Genomic DNA, 17,394 nt, shown 5'->3' with positions numbered 1-17,394 from the left:
TTCATTGTGTGCACAGAAGTTACTCGGAGGACTCTAGTTCTCTCTAATCATTACACCCTGCTCCTGCTTTCTTAGGAGCAGCTATAAATTCAAGAAGAGGTGGAAAACCGGCAGACTGCCAACCAAATTCAACCCACAGACATATGTTGTTGGGCCTGAACAATGTTTTGGAGAATTTTGAATCAGCTTCCAATTGAAACATGATAATTTTTACTTTTTCTAAAAAAAAGTCTGTATTTGTGTGTCTTCTCTTAAAAAATGATGAGATGTGAAGAACTGGTTAAGGTATGCATGAGAACTATCAGGTGGAGATGTGTAGCTTCAGCATCTTGCAAATAGAACAAGTTCTCTCTGAATCAGGCTTTTTCTCCCTTCACCCTTGATTTGCATAGATAACCTGATTGACCTGGGGATATCTGTGACTGTGACCCCAGGAGTCAATCACCTCTAGGAGTTTTGCTTCTCTGATTTGTGGGTTGAGCAGAGTTTCTGTTGCATACTGAACTGGTATCGTTTTCAATATCTTATTATTTTAAAATCCAAGCTGATAGGATTGAAAATGGAGAACAAAACCAAGAGACTGCATTTGTATCTCAACTTTAGAAAGAAATTCACTGGAGATTAACATCATTTCATTTATTTGTACAATTTTTTCAACATGATCTGAAATTACCAAGAGTAGGATATTGTGCTGTGCTCTTTGCTATTGCTAAGCAAGTTCCTTTCCCCGCTCTCTGCTCTGACCTCCTTTACTGTTTCTATTATATTTTGGCAGATAATCATATCCTGACTTCTTTTGTTCTCTGTTCTCTACTTGGGTTAGATGTCCCTCCTGCCAAATTGACTGTGGACTCTTTAAAGTCAAATGCTGTATTTTTTTCAGTGTTGATACTCTGTACTGGACCAAGAATGTTTGGTGCCTGTCTGAAATCCTCTGTCTCTAATTTTGCCAGTATTAAAATAAGCATTTGCAACAAGTGCAGGTTTGCCAGTCATGATTCTCAGTCCCAAGTATTACTGGATTCTCATGCTTCTTTCCTACTCTCCACATCAAAAGCTGCCACATGGACCAGGGATCAGTGCACCATGGTCAGGGAAAGTCAGAATATCCACTGCATCTCACTTTGGCTCCATTCATGACTCAAGACATACTCTCTACCCATCTGCCATGCTGACTAGTCTCTGGTTTTCCTCTCCAACTGATTTCCCACCCTGCAACTATAGTAAACTTGTTAATCCCCTTTCTTAGAGCCAGACTTCTAACCTAAAACTCTCTGGCTTGTAAAAAGCAGCTAATTCTCCAGGGACTACCCTACAGCCACTTATCTCCCAATTATTTCGTCAGGGACTTCCCACTGCCACACCTTCTGTCATTTAATGGATGGCCTAGTACCAAGTGCTTTCAGAATTAGGACTGAGATTGGTATATTCAGTCTACCTCCATACACGAAATCTTCATCAAGGTTTCCTCAAGAGGAAAACAAAACAGAACAAAAACAGAAAAAGACTTTGCTCACTGGATCAACACCTTAGACCTTGGACATTTCAAAATCTTTTCTTATTTTTCCCTGAGAGTATTTTGCTAGGACCCCCATGCTTTGTGAACAATCTACATTGATACTTTAAAATCCAAGGCAAAAATCAGATATAATATAAAAGTAAGTCAAAAAACCCTACTTTTTTTTTTTTTCTTTCTCTCCTAGTTTCTGTAGTTCGTCTTTGCTTCATTTTAATTTTAGGTCCAAGACTCAGTAGCTGCCTTCCACTTTCTGAACTGCTCTGTGTGATGAATATTAATTTTTCAAAATTAAAGGGTATTTTTGGTTAGGACACATCTTGAACTGCTCGAAGGAAATTTTCCATATCAATCAAAAATTGGTAAATAAACAAGAAAAGAGTGAGCCTCTTTCCTTCTCCCCGACACAGCTGTATTGAGGAAATGAAACTAATAGCAAGAAATTGCTTTTGACGAGTTTCATAATCTTGTCAGACTAATCAGAGTTGAAATAAACCAAAATTATCCTGACATGATTTTTATATCATAAAGAAGGGGAAAATGGTCATCATGTGTTTCAAGACAATCTGATAGAACAGTTATACTATAACTACTAATCACATTACATTTAATCTTTCTAAAACAGTATTTTATGACACAAACTAGGCAAAGTTCCTTATGTACATTATTATCTTTTTAATCTTGTGAGAAAAAGCCTTGTTTTATAGATCAGGGCTTCCCTGATGGCTCAGTAGTAAAGAACCCCACCTGTAAATGGAGAAGATGTGGTTTCAATCCCTGGGTCAAGAAGATCCCCTGGCGAAGGAAATGGCAACCCACTCTAGTATTTTTGCCTGGGAAGTCCCATGGACAGAGGAGCCTGGCAGACTATATAATGCATCGGGTCACAAAAGATTCAGATATGACTTAGCAGCTTAAGAACAACAATAAATCAGGAAACTCTGGCTCAGAGAGATTAAGTAACTTGTATAAAATAACATATATACTATCTAACGAGTGATGGAGCCCAAGATTGAACTTCATTTTTTCTGACTTCCCAGGCAATGCTCTTTTATCTTTATTATCTCTCATATTGGTTAGAATGGCCATCATCAAAAAAATCTACAAATAATAAATGTTGGAGAGGGTGTGGGGAAAAGGGAACCCTCCTACACTGTTGGTGGAAATGTAAACTTGTACAGTCACTACTGGGCTTCCCTGTGGCTCAGATAGTAAACAATCTGCCTGTAATGCAGGAGACGTGGTTTTGATCCCTGGGTCAGGAAGATACCCTGGAGAAGGGAATGGCAACCCACTCTGGTATTCTTCCCTGGAAAATTCCATGGACTGAGGAGATTGTGCTCAGAAAAAGTTGGACACGACTGACTGATTAACACTTTCATTTTTACTTCACAGCCACTATGGAGAATGATAAGGAAGTTCCTTAAAAAAGCAAAAATAGAACTACCATGAATGACGTGAGTGAAAGTCACTCAGTCATGTCCAACTCTTTGCAACCCCATGGACTATACTGTCTATGGAATTCTCCAAGCCAGAATATTGGAGTGGGGATCCCTCCTCCAGGGGATCTTCCCAATGCAAGGACTGGACTCAGGTCTCCTTTGTTGCAGGTGGATTCTTTACCAACTGAGCTATCAGGGAAGCACCTACGTTACAATTTACTAGGCAGTAAAAAGTATGAGGAGGGGAGCAGCCAAGCCATGATGACCAGATATTAATCATTTGGCTGTATGATCAGAAATCTGACCATATGATCCAGCAATCCAACTCCTAGGTAAACATAAGGAGAAAGACATAATTCAAAAGGATACATGCACTCTGATGTTCACTGGAGCCAGAAGTGGTACCAACCTAAATGTCCATCAACAGAAGAATGGATAAAGAAGATGTGGCATACACACACACACACACACACACACACACACACACACAATGGAATATTATAATAGTCATAAAAGGAAACAAAACTGTGCCATTTTCACAGACATGGATGGACCCAGGGACTGTCATACATCATACAGAGTGAAGCAAGTCAGAAAGAAAGAAGCAAATATCGTATAAAATCTCTCAGATGTGGAATCTAGAAAAATGGAATAGATGAACTTATTTACTATTAGAAGAGAGTCATAGATGTAGAGAACAAACAAATTTACCAAGGGAGAAGGAGGTGGTGCAACAAATTGGGAGACTGGGATTGACATATGTACACTACTATGTAAAAAGAAAAAAGAATTAATGAGAACCTATCGTACAGCCCTGGGAACTGTACTCAGTGATCTGTGATGACCTAAACGGGAGGAAACCTAAGAAAAGAGTGGATATATGTATACGTAAAACTGATTCACTTTGCTGTACAGCAGAAACTAGCACAAAGTATAAAGCAATATATTCCATGTAAAAAATATATATATATATATAAAATCTTTACTATCTCCATAAGATATGAAAATGTTCTGGACCAGAACTTGGGAGAAATATGTCCTCAGCCTGTCCTCAAACACTTCTATTTCTCCAAGCTTCCTTGTCTTCTATTAAATCTTCTGCTTTTTCCACTAGCTTGCTAGAATAGCTACATAAAATAATTATGCAAAGTCACTTTTAAAACTCTAAATAGATTATAAATAGACAATAGACATTCTTACTTGTATTAATTAACTTGAACCCAACCATCACCATCAGTTCAGTTCAGTTCAGTTCAGTTCAGTCATTCCGTCGTGTCCAACTCTTTGCGACCCCGTGAATAGCAGCATGCCAGGCCTCCCTATCCATCACCAACCCCCAGAGTTCACTCAGATTCACATTCATCGAGTCGGTGATGCCATCCAGCCATCTCATCCTCTGTCGTCCCCTTTTCCTCCTGCCCCCAATCCCTCCTAGCATCAGAGTCTTTTCCAATGAGTCAACTCTTTGCATGAGGTGGCCAAAGTACTGGAGTTTCAGCTTTATCATCATTCCTTCCAAAGAACACCCAGGGCTGATCTCCTTCAGAATGGACTGGTTGGATCTCCTTGCAGTCCAAGGGACTCTCAAGAGTCTTCTCCAACACCACAGTTCAAAAGCATCAGTTCTTCGGTGCTCAGCTTTCTTTATAGTCCAACTCTCACATCCATATATGACCACAGGAGAAACCATAGTCTTACCATAAAGACATAAAATAAACGTTACCTAGGCCAAATGACATAAGAGAAATAGGAGTACAAAAGTAAGACCCTTTTTCCATAATCTAGACAAAACTTAAAGGATAACCAAAATAGTAACTAGGACAATAACTGAACACAGAGAGAAGGAACTGAATGCCAATGGTAATTCATTGGATGTATGGACGGGAGTCCATGGAGATCCCAAGCTTACTTCTGTAAGTGATTTGAAGAACAGAGATATCTTAACTGACGTTGGAAAGAGAATGGGAATTCTGTAGGGAGATTATGGTTTTCACATGAGGCGTATACTCAGTTTGAACTGCTGACTGGACATTAGGGAAGAGGTATCCAGTGATAACCAGAACCAGGAACAATACTGGGAGAGAGACCAAAGCATAAAAATTTAAGGACCATATTGATTAAATTCAAATAATAAAAATGGATAAGAATGTCAAGTAATCTTCTGAGAAGAAGAGATGGCCTAAAGCTGTACCATCCACTAGAAATAATTGGTAACAAGTAATTAAAAATTTTCTGGTAGCCACACTGTATGAGGAAAATGAAAGAAGTGACCACATAAAAACAATATTTTTTAATTTAATTCACTATGATAACATTTTATAATTTTAGCATATAAAAATGTAAAAATATTAAGGAGATATTTTACATTCTTTGTTTCTATTGTCTTCAAAAACTGGTGCTTATTTAACACTCAATTTAGATTAGTGCATTTTGAATGTTAAATAGCCATCTAGGTCTAATTTCTACCATAATGGACAGCATGATTCTAGGACAGAATTTCTGGGACATAAGGGCTGAAAGGAAACATAGGGTCCAGGGAAGAGAAGATAAAGAGAAACAGGAAACTAAGGCAAAAAATGTCTTCTTCCTTACATATTTTATAACATCTCTACATAAAGTAGATGTGTGCATATATATATATATATATATATATATGAATAAGTGACAGGTTTTTACAGATGGAATAGTTATTTTACATATGAAACAGAGCAGGATCCTTCTAAACTGTTTCAGACTATAGCACCTCCTGAATCAGGTTCAGTATGGCTTAACTACTGACACCTAACAGGCTTAGAAATTATAGCATGGCATAGTGGAAAATAACAAGAATTTTATATCATGTGGATCTCCATACGAATCATAATTCAACCTACCAATAGCACTATAAATCTGGGCACTTAACCACTTAACCTAAGCTTTCTTATCTTTAAAATGGGAATACTAACTCTTTTACATGATTTTTGTAGGATTCAAATGCTATTAAGTATGCAAAGCACCTGATACATAATACATAGTGAATACATCATAGTTCTAATGATTATTATTAATAATCCCACTCTAATAATCATTTATATTAATGATGCCTCATGCTACTGCAAGTATCTAGACAAGAAAGGAATACTGTTTGTTTAGCCTAACATCATGGTACCTATCACAGTATTGGAGACACCACTGGGATAAATCAACATTCATTTTTTCCCTCCTACATTCTACTTCTTTTAGGAGAACTATCAAGGTATGAATAGAGGCTCAGACTACTTGATTTCCCAGTGCATGCAGCAGAAAGGTGAAAAGGATTAATATGGGCCTCACTGCTCAGTTTCTATCCCTTAAAGTTATAATATGAACTTAACTGAAGCAGAAAGATTAATTAAAAAAAAAAATTCCCTTGACACAGCATTCAACTTCCTGAGCATTCTACCTTTTACAGCTATTTTAAAAAGAAATCTCGTTATGACTCCAAGCTTGTCATTATATCGGCAGAGACTAGAACAAAAAGTTCTCTAATTGTTTAGGAAATGAATCTAAAATAAGTAAAATTATTCAATGTAACACCATGGTTTTAGAGAAACAGCTTAAAATTTAAATGCTTAGAGGTAGTTGGTGTTTTTTTATCAGTTTATTCAATATGTTCTCAGATGGAGGGTTATTTGATTTGGAGTTTCAGAAAAGCGCCACAATATATAATGGATCCAACGTTCCAATCCCAACTTCAACACTGCTATGTTACTCAAAATGAATCCATAAAATGTCATTGTTTGAAATACGTTTCTAGCTTCCTTTCTCCTAAGTTTATCTTATTTGTGAGACCCAACAGAAGCCAGAAATCTCCAGAAAACCTTCCCTGGCTCTACAGCCCACATTCAGCTTTCATATTATTTATTCTTTCACTAATCAAATACCAGTGTTCTTGCCTGGAGAATCCCAGGGACGGGGGAGCTTGGTGGGCTGCCATCTCTGGGGTCGCACAGAGTCGGACATGACTGAAGCAACTTAGCAGCAGCAGCAGCAGCAACAATCAAATATTTATTGAGTATTTATTATATGCCTACCACTGTTCCAGGGTCTCTGTATTCAGTAGCAAAGAGGCAGAAAAAGTCAATGGTTTCATAGACCATTCAGTTTTGGGTAAAGATAGTTACTAAATGACTTCACATGTAATAATGATTCTTCATATTCAAAATGCCATTTAAGCAAACAAAAGCAGAGTAATTACGCAGAGCACCTGAAAAATCATAGAAAAAAGACTGAATTAAAGTACAATAGAAAATCATCTGGAATGGTTTAGTTGGAGAGTTGTATGATTTAAGTCTTAAGAAAGTTACTCTGGCTACTCTTCAGAAAATGATTATCATGAAATGTAGAATCAAGGAAATGAGTCAGGAGAACTCTACAGCAGTAGAGGTGGTAAGAAGTGTTTAAATTTGGGATATCTTGATATATATTTACCCCTTGCTTAATGTTTAATTCATTCCTCCTAAGAGAAAATCAGTTAAATAAAAGCACGATACCCAACCAACATTTATAAATGTAAAAATGCACGAATAGATTTAAAAATTGGGTTTATGTAACTAGTAACAACAATTTGAAAAATATTGTACATAAAACATATTAACAGTGTATTTAATATATTTCTTTTATACTGTATCTTTTTCTTCACCAATGTTTTTGAGACAGATTTTTTGCCTTCAGATGGGCAAGAAAACGCTAAATTACATTTATATTTTAATGAATACATGATAGAGTATTTAAATGATACTTAATGATATAACAAAAACAAACAAACAAAACAATTATAGGGTCAGAAAACCTGACAGGAACATTTTACAAGCTGCTATTTCTTCAACCTTTTTGAGTCCATTCAAAATGTTCAAATCAACATTGCTCCATATATTTCACATGATTTATCTCTAACTTGAAGCTAGGAAGTGAATTAGTAAGTGCGGTTCTATTTAAAATTGTTATGTCATCTAAATGCCATGTTTTGTAGTGTATACATTTAGCAGGTGTTTTGAGGAATACTCAGTATACAAACAAAAAATAAAAAGACTCAATAGTCTGTGTGTATATATATATATATACCTTTTTAAGAGCCATCACTGAGAAAAGTAAACAGGATTATGGGAGGTGAATCAATATTTTGTAGGTTCTACTTATTACTGATTAACTGGATATTGGTTTGGGATAGGGAGTATGACAGTAGGAATGAAATTGGGGATAAGTCTTAATTTACTATCCTGAACAGATAGTAAATGTTGGTGGTGCCATTAAATGAGATAAATGAAAATAGGGAAGAGGCAGGTTGGGTTGGGGGCAGATGGGGAATAATTAGGAGCTTAGTTTTTGAACACACTCATTTTGTTGTCTCTTGAAACATTTAAGTGGAGATGATAGGTAGGCAATAGCATTTACAGCTTTAGTGCTAAAAAACAAAAGGCTTGGTCTTGAGAGCTAATTAGAATATAGGTAGTATTTAAAATCATGGCAATATATAATATTGCATAGAAATAAACTAAGAAGACAATAGCTAGGACTGAAAAAAGATACAAATAAGCCACCGAGTTTAGCAAAATGAAACTTGGGACTTCCCAGGTGGTGCTAATGGTAAGGAATCCACTGGCTAACACAGGCGACTTAACTGAAGCAGGTGGATCCCTGGCTTGAGAAGCTACCCTGGAGGAGGAAATGGCACCTCACTTCAGTACTCTTATTCTCAAGAATCCCAAGGACAGAGGAGCCTGGTAGGCTATAGTATATGGAGTCACAATGAGGCGGGCAAGACTGAGCATTTGAGAACAGCACAGCACAACCACTGAGTCTCTGACAATAGCATGTTCTGTAATATTTCTAAGGCATTGCCTTTAAATTTATGAATTTATATTTAAATTCTTATGTTTATACACTAACCTACCTAAGAAGTTTTCACTGGCTAGATAGCACACTGACTCTTTGTATCCCCAATAATTCCTAGCATAATACACTGTACTTAGTTGCAGCTCAAAATTATTTATGGAATTGAATTGGGCTGGTGCCCATCGAAAGAGAAAAATCAGTTTTAAAATTCACAGTTGTATGTTTTTGACAAGACTGATTTTTCAAAAATAAGATAGTCTGCCTATTCTTTGGCATCCTCTAAATACTCCCTCTCATCAAATGTGCTTTCCTACCACTTCAATGAAGATAGATTCAACGGAGAAAGTGTTCCTTCAACTTCCTCTCCTCACTTCATCTTCTCTACATTCAATTCATCTACATACACACTCATTAAAGTGCTCTTCCTTCTGTTTCAGGTTAACTTATCTATTTGAGCTAGTGATTACACCAATCTGTACTGTATCCTCTGAGACCTGTTGGATATCTGAATATATATATATTTTTTCTTTATTTTCATTTCTTTTCTCTTTCCCTTCACTTAAACATTCATATTTCATCCTCATTTTAGCTATTGCCTATTTCAAGCTTTATAAAAAGAATATAGTATGTACACTAGCCTCAATTCCCTACTTCCTTTAATATATCATTCTAGCCTTAAACTTAACTAAGTTTTGGTCCTTAATTATGCAGTTGAGAAAGGATACACTCTGTTATTAGTAAAAAAAAAAAAAAATCAAACAAGATCTCTAATCTTTTAAAAAACAAGCTTATCTCAATCATAATAACAGAAATATTACATAAAACTATATAGTTCAGTTCAGTTCAGTCGCTCAGTCGTGTCCGACTCTTTGCGACCCCATGAATTGCACCACGTCAGGCCTCCCTGTTCATCACCATCTCCCGGAGTTCACTCAGACTCATGTCCATCGAGTCCGTGATGCCATCCAGCCATCTCGTCCTCGGTCGTCCCTTTCTCCTCCTGCCCCCAATCCCTCCCAGCATCAAAGTATTTTCAAGGAAACAGTTTTCTGCAGACTGGAAAAACTTGAAATGTTTGGTAACACAATCTGCTAGAAAAGCTACGGAGCCTCCACCAGCACTCTCAATAAGTGCTGATGGAAGTTTGAAAACTTACAACTAACATGAAGGACAGTTTGGCAATAACTATCAATACCATATTATCTCTTGGCTTATAAAAACACAGCATTTCTGGGAATTCATTCCATAGATATATTTTCAAATGTACACAATTATATTAAAACATTCTTTGCAGCAGCAAAAAAAATTTAAAACACTCATGACTCTTTTAAGAAAGAGACTGGTTAGATTAATTAAGTACAATATATCCATACAGTGGAATACAGTACCGCTATAAACAAAGAGAGAGAGAATTAGACAGTTTATTATCTTTATAATTAAAATAGCTCCAAGATATTACTGAAACAAAAAATGAAGAGATATATATAGCATACTACCTTTAATGTAATAAAGATATTTACACACATACATGTGCGTATATACATACATGCTTCAGCATTAAAAAAAAAAAGTATAAAAGGATTTAAAAAAAACTATGGAAAGTGGTTACTTGTTGGGTTAAGGTGGGAAAAAACAGATATAGAAGCAGGAAAATAAGAAAGATTTTCACTAAAATGTTTATATTTAGGTTTTGTTTTCAAACCATTTCTCTGTTATTCTCAAAATTAAAAACAACCAATCAAGTTCCACAATATAGAAGAAAAAACAAAACATTATAAGCACAGCCTATATTAGAACCTCTCTTCATAGAAGACAAGCATTTCTCCAAACCAGCCTAAAGAGTATATCATCAACCGTAAGGCCTATGGAAGAAGTAAACAAATCCTGATGATACATAGCCCACCCAGATGCAATTATGGCCATCCAATTAGGGATTTCCCCTGCTCAATAACCTTGTAGTTACCTATACTATAGAGTCACGATCTGTTTAGCAAGTTCAATCTATTAGAATCTCAAACTATCTGCCCCAACCTCTTACTAGTATACTTGTCTCTACCACCAGGAGACAACTCACTCTGCCTTGGAAATTGTTACACCATGTTTTCATCCTTTGACACATTTCTTTCCTGTCCCTTAGAATGTTTCTCATCTCCCCAGTTCTAACTTTCTCTGGAAACTACCACAGTAGCACCCCCTTATCCATGGGGATACATTCCAAGAGCCACAATGGATACCCAAAACTACAGGCAGTACCAAATCCTATATAGACAATGTTTTTTCTTAGTATACAAACCTATGATAGAGTTTAGTTAGTCACAGGAAAAAACTAACAACTACTAATAAAATGGAACAATTATAATAACACATTGTAAAATTATGTGTACAGTGGTCTCTCTCACACACAAATTATTTTACTGTACAAATTTAATGTCTTTTCATCTTAAGTAAGCACTTACCATGCACTGTGGTCATAACTATTGCAATTTGAGGTTCAACAGCAAAGCACACAGGATTTTATTTCCCTTCTTCACAATTTCATGACTAGAAGATTCAGGTTCATCCCTACTGTAAATCTTAGCAGCCTCTACATTTATATAATTTTTCTCTCGCACCCTTTCACTTAGGGGAAGCATGCAGGGCTTTTCATTGGCATATCCAAACAACCAGGTCAGCAGCAGTACTCTCGCACTATGGGGCCAGTATTAAGTGAAATAAGGGGGACTCCAAAACAAACGCGAAACTTCAAACCCAGGAGAGCATGGATCTGATAAGCAAGATGGCTGCGGAGTGAGTTACAGAGAAAACGCTAGACTTCGGACTGATTCGCAGGAGCAGGACAGGGAGAGACTTCCTCAGGCTACTTCAGAAAGGTGAACAATTTCAAATGTATGAATTATTTCTGGAAGTTTGTCTTCAATAGTTTTGGACTGTGGTAGATTGTGGACACTGTGGAAAGCAAAACTGTGGAGAAGGGGGAACTACTGTACACATATTTATTCAAAAATTTTGTCCTGATTTCTCTGACTATGGTAAGTGATATGTGTGCAAAATTCTCTATTTTATTGCCTGGCATATAACAGGAAGACAAAAATGTTCGATGAAGTTTTGAATCCTAATAGAACATCTCATATCTTTTTATGGTACTTGATAAATTTTGTTGCCATTATAATTATTAATATGATTTTACTAGATTTTGTGAAGAAGGAAATGCCTACCCACTCCAGTATTCTTGCCTAGGAAATTCCATGATCAAAGGAGCTTGGTGGGCTACACTCAACGGGGTTGCCAAGAGTGGGATGACTGAGCAAGTAAACAACAACAGCTATATTATAAGCTTTTAGAAGGTAAGTATTGAGGGGCAAGGGTTTATACATGGAGTGCGTGTGTACTCAGTGGCTCAGTTGTGTCTGACTCTGGGACCTCATGGACTGTGGCCCGCCAGCCTCCTTTGTCCATGGGATTTTTCAAGCTCTAATACTAGAGTAGGTTGCCATCGCTTCCTTCCAAAGGATCTTTCCTACCAGGGGACAGAACCCACCTCTCCTGCATTGCAGGGGATTCATTTCCACTGAGCCACCTGGGAAGCACATAAGAATGGCTGTTGAAAAATATTTTAAAATTCAGTTTAATTAAAACATTTGCTTCATTTAGACCTACTTTTAAACTGATATTGTTTCTGTCTGACTACAGAGCTTAGAAAGTTTAAGTAAGTAGCGCTTTTGTTCTTATTTAAATATTTCTTTATTTGGCTGTGCCAGGTCTTAGTCGCAGCATGCAGCATCAAGTTCCCTTACTGCCAAGTCACTTGAGTCGTGTCCGACTCTGTGCAGCCCCATAGACGGCAGCCCACCAGGCCCCACCAGGCCCCACCAGGCTCCCCCGTCCCTGGGATTCTCCAGGCAAGAACACTGGAGGGGTTGCCATTTCCTTCTCCAATGCATGAAAGTGAAAAGGGAAAGTGAAGTCACTTTCACAAGTTCCCTTACTAGGGATCTAATCTGAGGCTGCTGCATTGGGAGCCAGGAATCTTAGCCATTGGACCATCAGGGAAATCCCAAGTAATGCTTTTAAATGTTACCTTATGTGGCTGTGTAATGGTTTTCTATGGCTTTCACATCTAAGATATGAAGTTCCCTTTCTTCTGAGGGAAGAATTTTAGTTCCTCAGTGTGGAGCCCCCTCTTTCCAGCTGAGACTCTGTGTGTTACAGGGGAAGGTGGCTCATCATTGCAAGAGTGAGCCAGTTAACCAAGCCTGGTCACTCAGAGTATCTAAGTCTCAAAGGCAATGAGCAGCTCAGCATGGTCACGTGACCCGCTTTTATTCAGTCAGATCTTAATTTGAGGTATCTTTGCTGTGGTGTTGGAGGAAAGACATTCTTTTGTACAAAGCTTTCTGAAAGAGTGAGATGTAAACCTGAAGCCTCCTGGTCAATTTAGTATGAGCTTCTGCCAGAGAATGCTTATAGAAAAGTGAGAACAAGAGCTAAGGAATGAAGAAAATGATCTTGGTAATCCTGTGTGAGCTGCTGGGTCCAGACTGATTTTTCTCTTCTTGGATTTTCAGTTATACAAATCAGTGCCTACCTCTATTGCCTAGGGTAATTTTAGCTTATTTTCTATCATTTGCAAACAAAGGTGTTTTATCTACTATAAGCTGAAATTTAGAATAATCATAAGTACATTTTATAATTTAGTTATATAACATTATCTTGCAGTACAAAAAATATGGTACCCAAAACATTCAGGATATTAAATGATATTTAAAATACATATGTAATATATTGGATTAGGTTAGTTTCTAATTGTATGAGAATAGCAAAATACCCTGAAAATATAGTACAATTATTTTTCATCCACTGCAAGAAACATATATATTTCTTTAGGTATATCTTAACAAAATGGAGATATCTCTGTGATGGACCCTTCATGTAAAACATTCTCAGGATATTCTGGGTTTAATTGCCAGAGACAGGATGAATGGTTAACAAAACACTCTTTATCCCCCAAGTATTTCCCCAAAACTATTTGTAATGGCATCAGTCTCCTCACTTGAACCGAGTCCTCAACATTTAGCTGTTCCCTTGGATCTTGTCTGCTGAGAGAACTTATTAAAATTCTACTGGGAGGGAGGGGAGTCCTGAATTACAAGTCACAAGAAACAAAGCTTTGGAGTCTTCTCTTGTGAGCATGGATTCTTTTCATCAGATGCCCTAACTTCTGGAAAACAGGATGTGCACATTTTTTAACAACAGTGGGAGTGTGATAGGAAGGAAAAAAAAATAAAAAGTATGGTCTGTTTCTCTAGGTACCAAGGATGGTTGAACTTAAGTTAGGGACAGAATAGGCCACTCTGGAATAGAGCTTTTAAAAAGAATAAAAGAAGGAATATCAAGCCTTTCAGAATTTTGCTGAATCCTGGCCCCAAGTGGAAGAGCATATTTTTCTTTAAAAAATGACTTTCCAGATGAGATTCTCTGCCTTGTTTTTATTTCATCAGAATTTTTTCTTATTCACTTAAAATGCATAATAATAACTTATAATAACTCATTTGTAATTTACTCTTTTAAGAGTTGATCTGTACATTCCAGAGATAACATATAACTGGTTTCTACAAAATGAGAGCATCTTAGTTTACATGTCTATCATCTCTACTTGTTGCTCTTTATAATTTCATAATAAATATATTTAATTAATTCTTAATTTTACACATACTCCATAAAATATTTGCATTTTAATTTAACAGTTTCTGCAAGAAACAATCATTTAAAAAAGAATTTGGCTTTTAAAAAACTGTAGTGGAATTTTTCAGTACCAAATGCTTATGTAGATATTCATTCTTGCTAACGTGTAAGTATTACATATGTTTATTCATGTGATGCTCTTTTATAGTAAAATGAAATAAAGTAATAACATATCAACCAAAACTATCTGAATTATAAAGCTTCTATAGATGTAGAGGTTCAGAACCATAATATTGAAGACAAATTTAAATAAGGCTTTCCATTGTGAGGAAATGCAGCAAATTGAAAAGCTAATCTGAATATCAAAGGAAATAAATATTAGCAGGGTTCTCTTATACTCTAACAATAAAAAAAAAATATGTTGAAAATCAAGTCTTAATCTCTGTTTTTTCCAAGATCATTTTAATAGTCAACAAGTACCTAGTGTCACTATTGACAATTGAAGAGGTCTTAAAATGAAGTGTACTAGTGTAACTAATAATTTCCTACCAAATTGACCACATCAAAAATCATTTATATGAGTCTTTCAATAGAAGACAATGAAAGAAAAGAAAATTGTTGCCACTTATCAACCCTGTAACCATTTTTTAATAACATAAAAAAATAGTGTTGTGGGGCCATCATGTCCCCCATCCAACAGTACAATAAAAAATGATATTATGGAAGAGTGTGTCATATCTGGAGCTTTTATTAAAATTCCTTCAAAAATCTACAGTCGGATTTATTTTAGGTATTTGTCTCTGAGATTAGCAATACTTCTATAATTTTCATGCATATGTTACAGCACACAAAGACATTCTGTAAAGGCAAGAAGTCACTATAAAAGAAAAGTTCTTCTCAGTTTATGATTAACAAATTATTTTAATTTCTAAGGTTATTGTTTTGGAAATCTCAAAGAAAGAAAATTATATAATTACCTAAATAACAGAAGTATATTTCTAATTTGCCTGTTTCCCAGAAGTAATCCTCTGTGAAGTCATCTGTGACTTCTCTTTTAAATGCAGAGTTTTACTTATGAAATAGAAACTTGCCCTCACTTCACTCTATATCTTAAATAAAGTTTACGGGAAAAAAATCAAATGTCATGTTAGAGAACTTTCTTTTGCATTTTGAAAGCTTCCTGCTTTTTAATAGCTATTTAATAGACTACAGATTGAATAAACTACACCTTTTCAAGGGTTTCTCATGCTAATTTTTATACAATACTTTACAGTAGTTATCTTTCATGCTGCATGCAATTCAGATGTTATTTCTTATTTTTACAAAATGGCTTTTTCTCTTTATTCTCTAGATCGTGAAGAGTGTACATTTTTATAAAGCAGTCAAAGACACAAAATCTCATATTTTCTGTCATAGTTAGTATTTGAAGCACTTTGAAGCTAAAAGTTTACCTTACTCTGTTTTTAATATTTTCCTATAAAATCTTAGTGTAATATCTTTTAAAAACTTTAGAATTTAACCATTGCAAATTCAAAAAACAATATTCTTCTCTACACCAAAGGAAACAAATTGATGTTTCAGTCACAAGTGAAAATGTTACAATTTTGTTGGAAAGGTTTGTATGTTGCTACTGAAGCATAGACTACTCTGCCAAATATTTTCAAGTTTAAATTGCATGTTTAATACAAAGTAAAACTCACTTACCTTTCTCTCAGTGCCGACTTGCTATTGAAACTTTTATCAACTTCTAACTGTTAATGACTCTTTCAACAAAAACGAAAAACAGTCAAGTCAAGTCACATGTCATAAGAGTAGGCCTAGGTTGGATGCTGCTTAAATTCAGTACTGGAGGAAAAAAAAAAAGGCGTGGCGGTGGAGGGGCGGGGTGGAGTGAGCAGAAAAACTTTTAAATAAAACCACTTCCTGAGCAGATACAGTTAACCACACACATCACATCATTACTTGATTTGAAGAAATTGCCTTCTATAGTCAACAATATTGTTGTTTTCCAAGGTGATTTTCAATTTTCAGACAACCCACAGTTGTAAAGGTTTCATCAGTTCTGATTTAATGGGGCAAAATGTGCAATTAAAACTTTAGGAGGGGGAGGAGCAGCCTGCTAAGCCTTGGGGACACTTCCTCTTTCTCTGCCTTCTAGCAAGGGCTTTAAGCCTAAAGCCTGCTCTCCTCAGTGGGCTGGAACAGGTCTGTATGCCTTCGGAAGGCTCTGTTTATTGGCTTGGGAAGCCAGGAGGCCACCGGCAGTGACAGAGATGGTGCTTCTGTGTGACTCATGGAGGGGCCCAAACGGAGGTGCTCCGTCACTAAGTTCACACGGCTTTGGACAGCCTGCATTAGAACTTGGGAGAATGCAGCCCAGGGCCCTGCTGTCACCTGGGGGGGTGAGAGGCACTCACCTAGAGCAGCCGTGACATTTGCTCTGGTGGTGGCTCTCTTTCTGGTGTGTTCTTTCTCTGTTTCCTAAGCAGTTTTGAAATCTGCTGAGGAGCTTTTGATCTGGCTGAATGACTTTTTGTGTGGCCTGACTTAAAAAGAAAGAATAAAGGATTCTGGCATGCTGCTGTGTGCCCATCTATGTCAAACTTTAACCAGTCCAAGACACATTTGGGGTGGGAGTGGGAAGCTCAAAATGACTAAAAGGTGTGTGTTTTTATTGAACCATGGAGTTTTAAGAATAAGCTCCTGGATGTCCAAGCTTGGCTGGTTTTGTGAGATTTGTAGGATCTTCACGAAAGGAAAAGCTTTTCTTCCAAATATCTGAGAAAATTAAATGAGAATCTCTTGTCATAAAACCAGTTAGACTAGAAATCTGTGTAATAGTTCTCAGTGATGTGGAATGTTTGGCACACATAAAGAAAATCTTTAAAAATATATTTGGTA

The 17,394-nt window shown here is 36.5% G+C and overlaps 1 protein-coding gene across 2 annotated transcripts in view; it reads right to left on the bottom strand.

Annotated features, from left to right (window-relative positions):
* The window catches only part of ARHGAP15 (Rho GTPase activating protein 15), a 704,757-nt gene extending 688,404 nt beyond the window's left edge, over nt 1-16,353 (bottom strand). Inside the window, exon 1 of one of the 2 annotated variants that reach the window (XM_040228227.1) lies at nt 16,198-16,353. The gene's annotated coding sequence lies outside the window, so the exon portion shown is untranslated. The remainder of the gene's footprint in view (nt 1-16,197) is intronic. The other variant, XM_040228226.1, reaches the window with a different exon arrangement.
* Nucleotides 16,354-17,394: the final 1,041 nt, after the last annotated feature.

The sequence above is a fragment of the Oryx dammah genome, unplaced genomic scaffold, assembly GCF_014754425.2.
Source record: "Oryx dammah isolate SB20612 unplaced genomic scaffold, SCBI_Odam_1.1 HiC_scaffold_27, whole genome shotgun sequence".
Classification (NCBI taxonomy): domain Eukaryota; kingdom Metazoa; phylum Chordata; class Mammalia; order Artiodactyla; family Bovidae; genus Oryx; species Oryx dammah.
The sequence above is the reverse complement of the archived record's forward strand: the minus strand, read 5'-3'. Positions and strand labels throughout refer to the sequence as shown.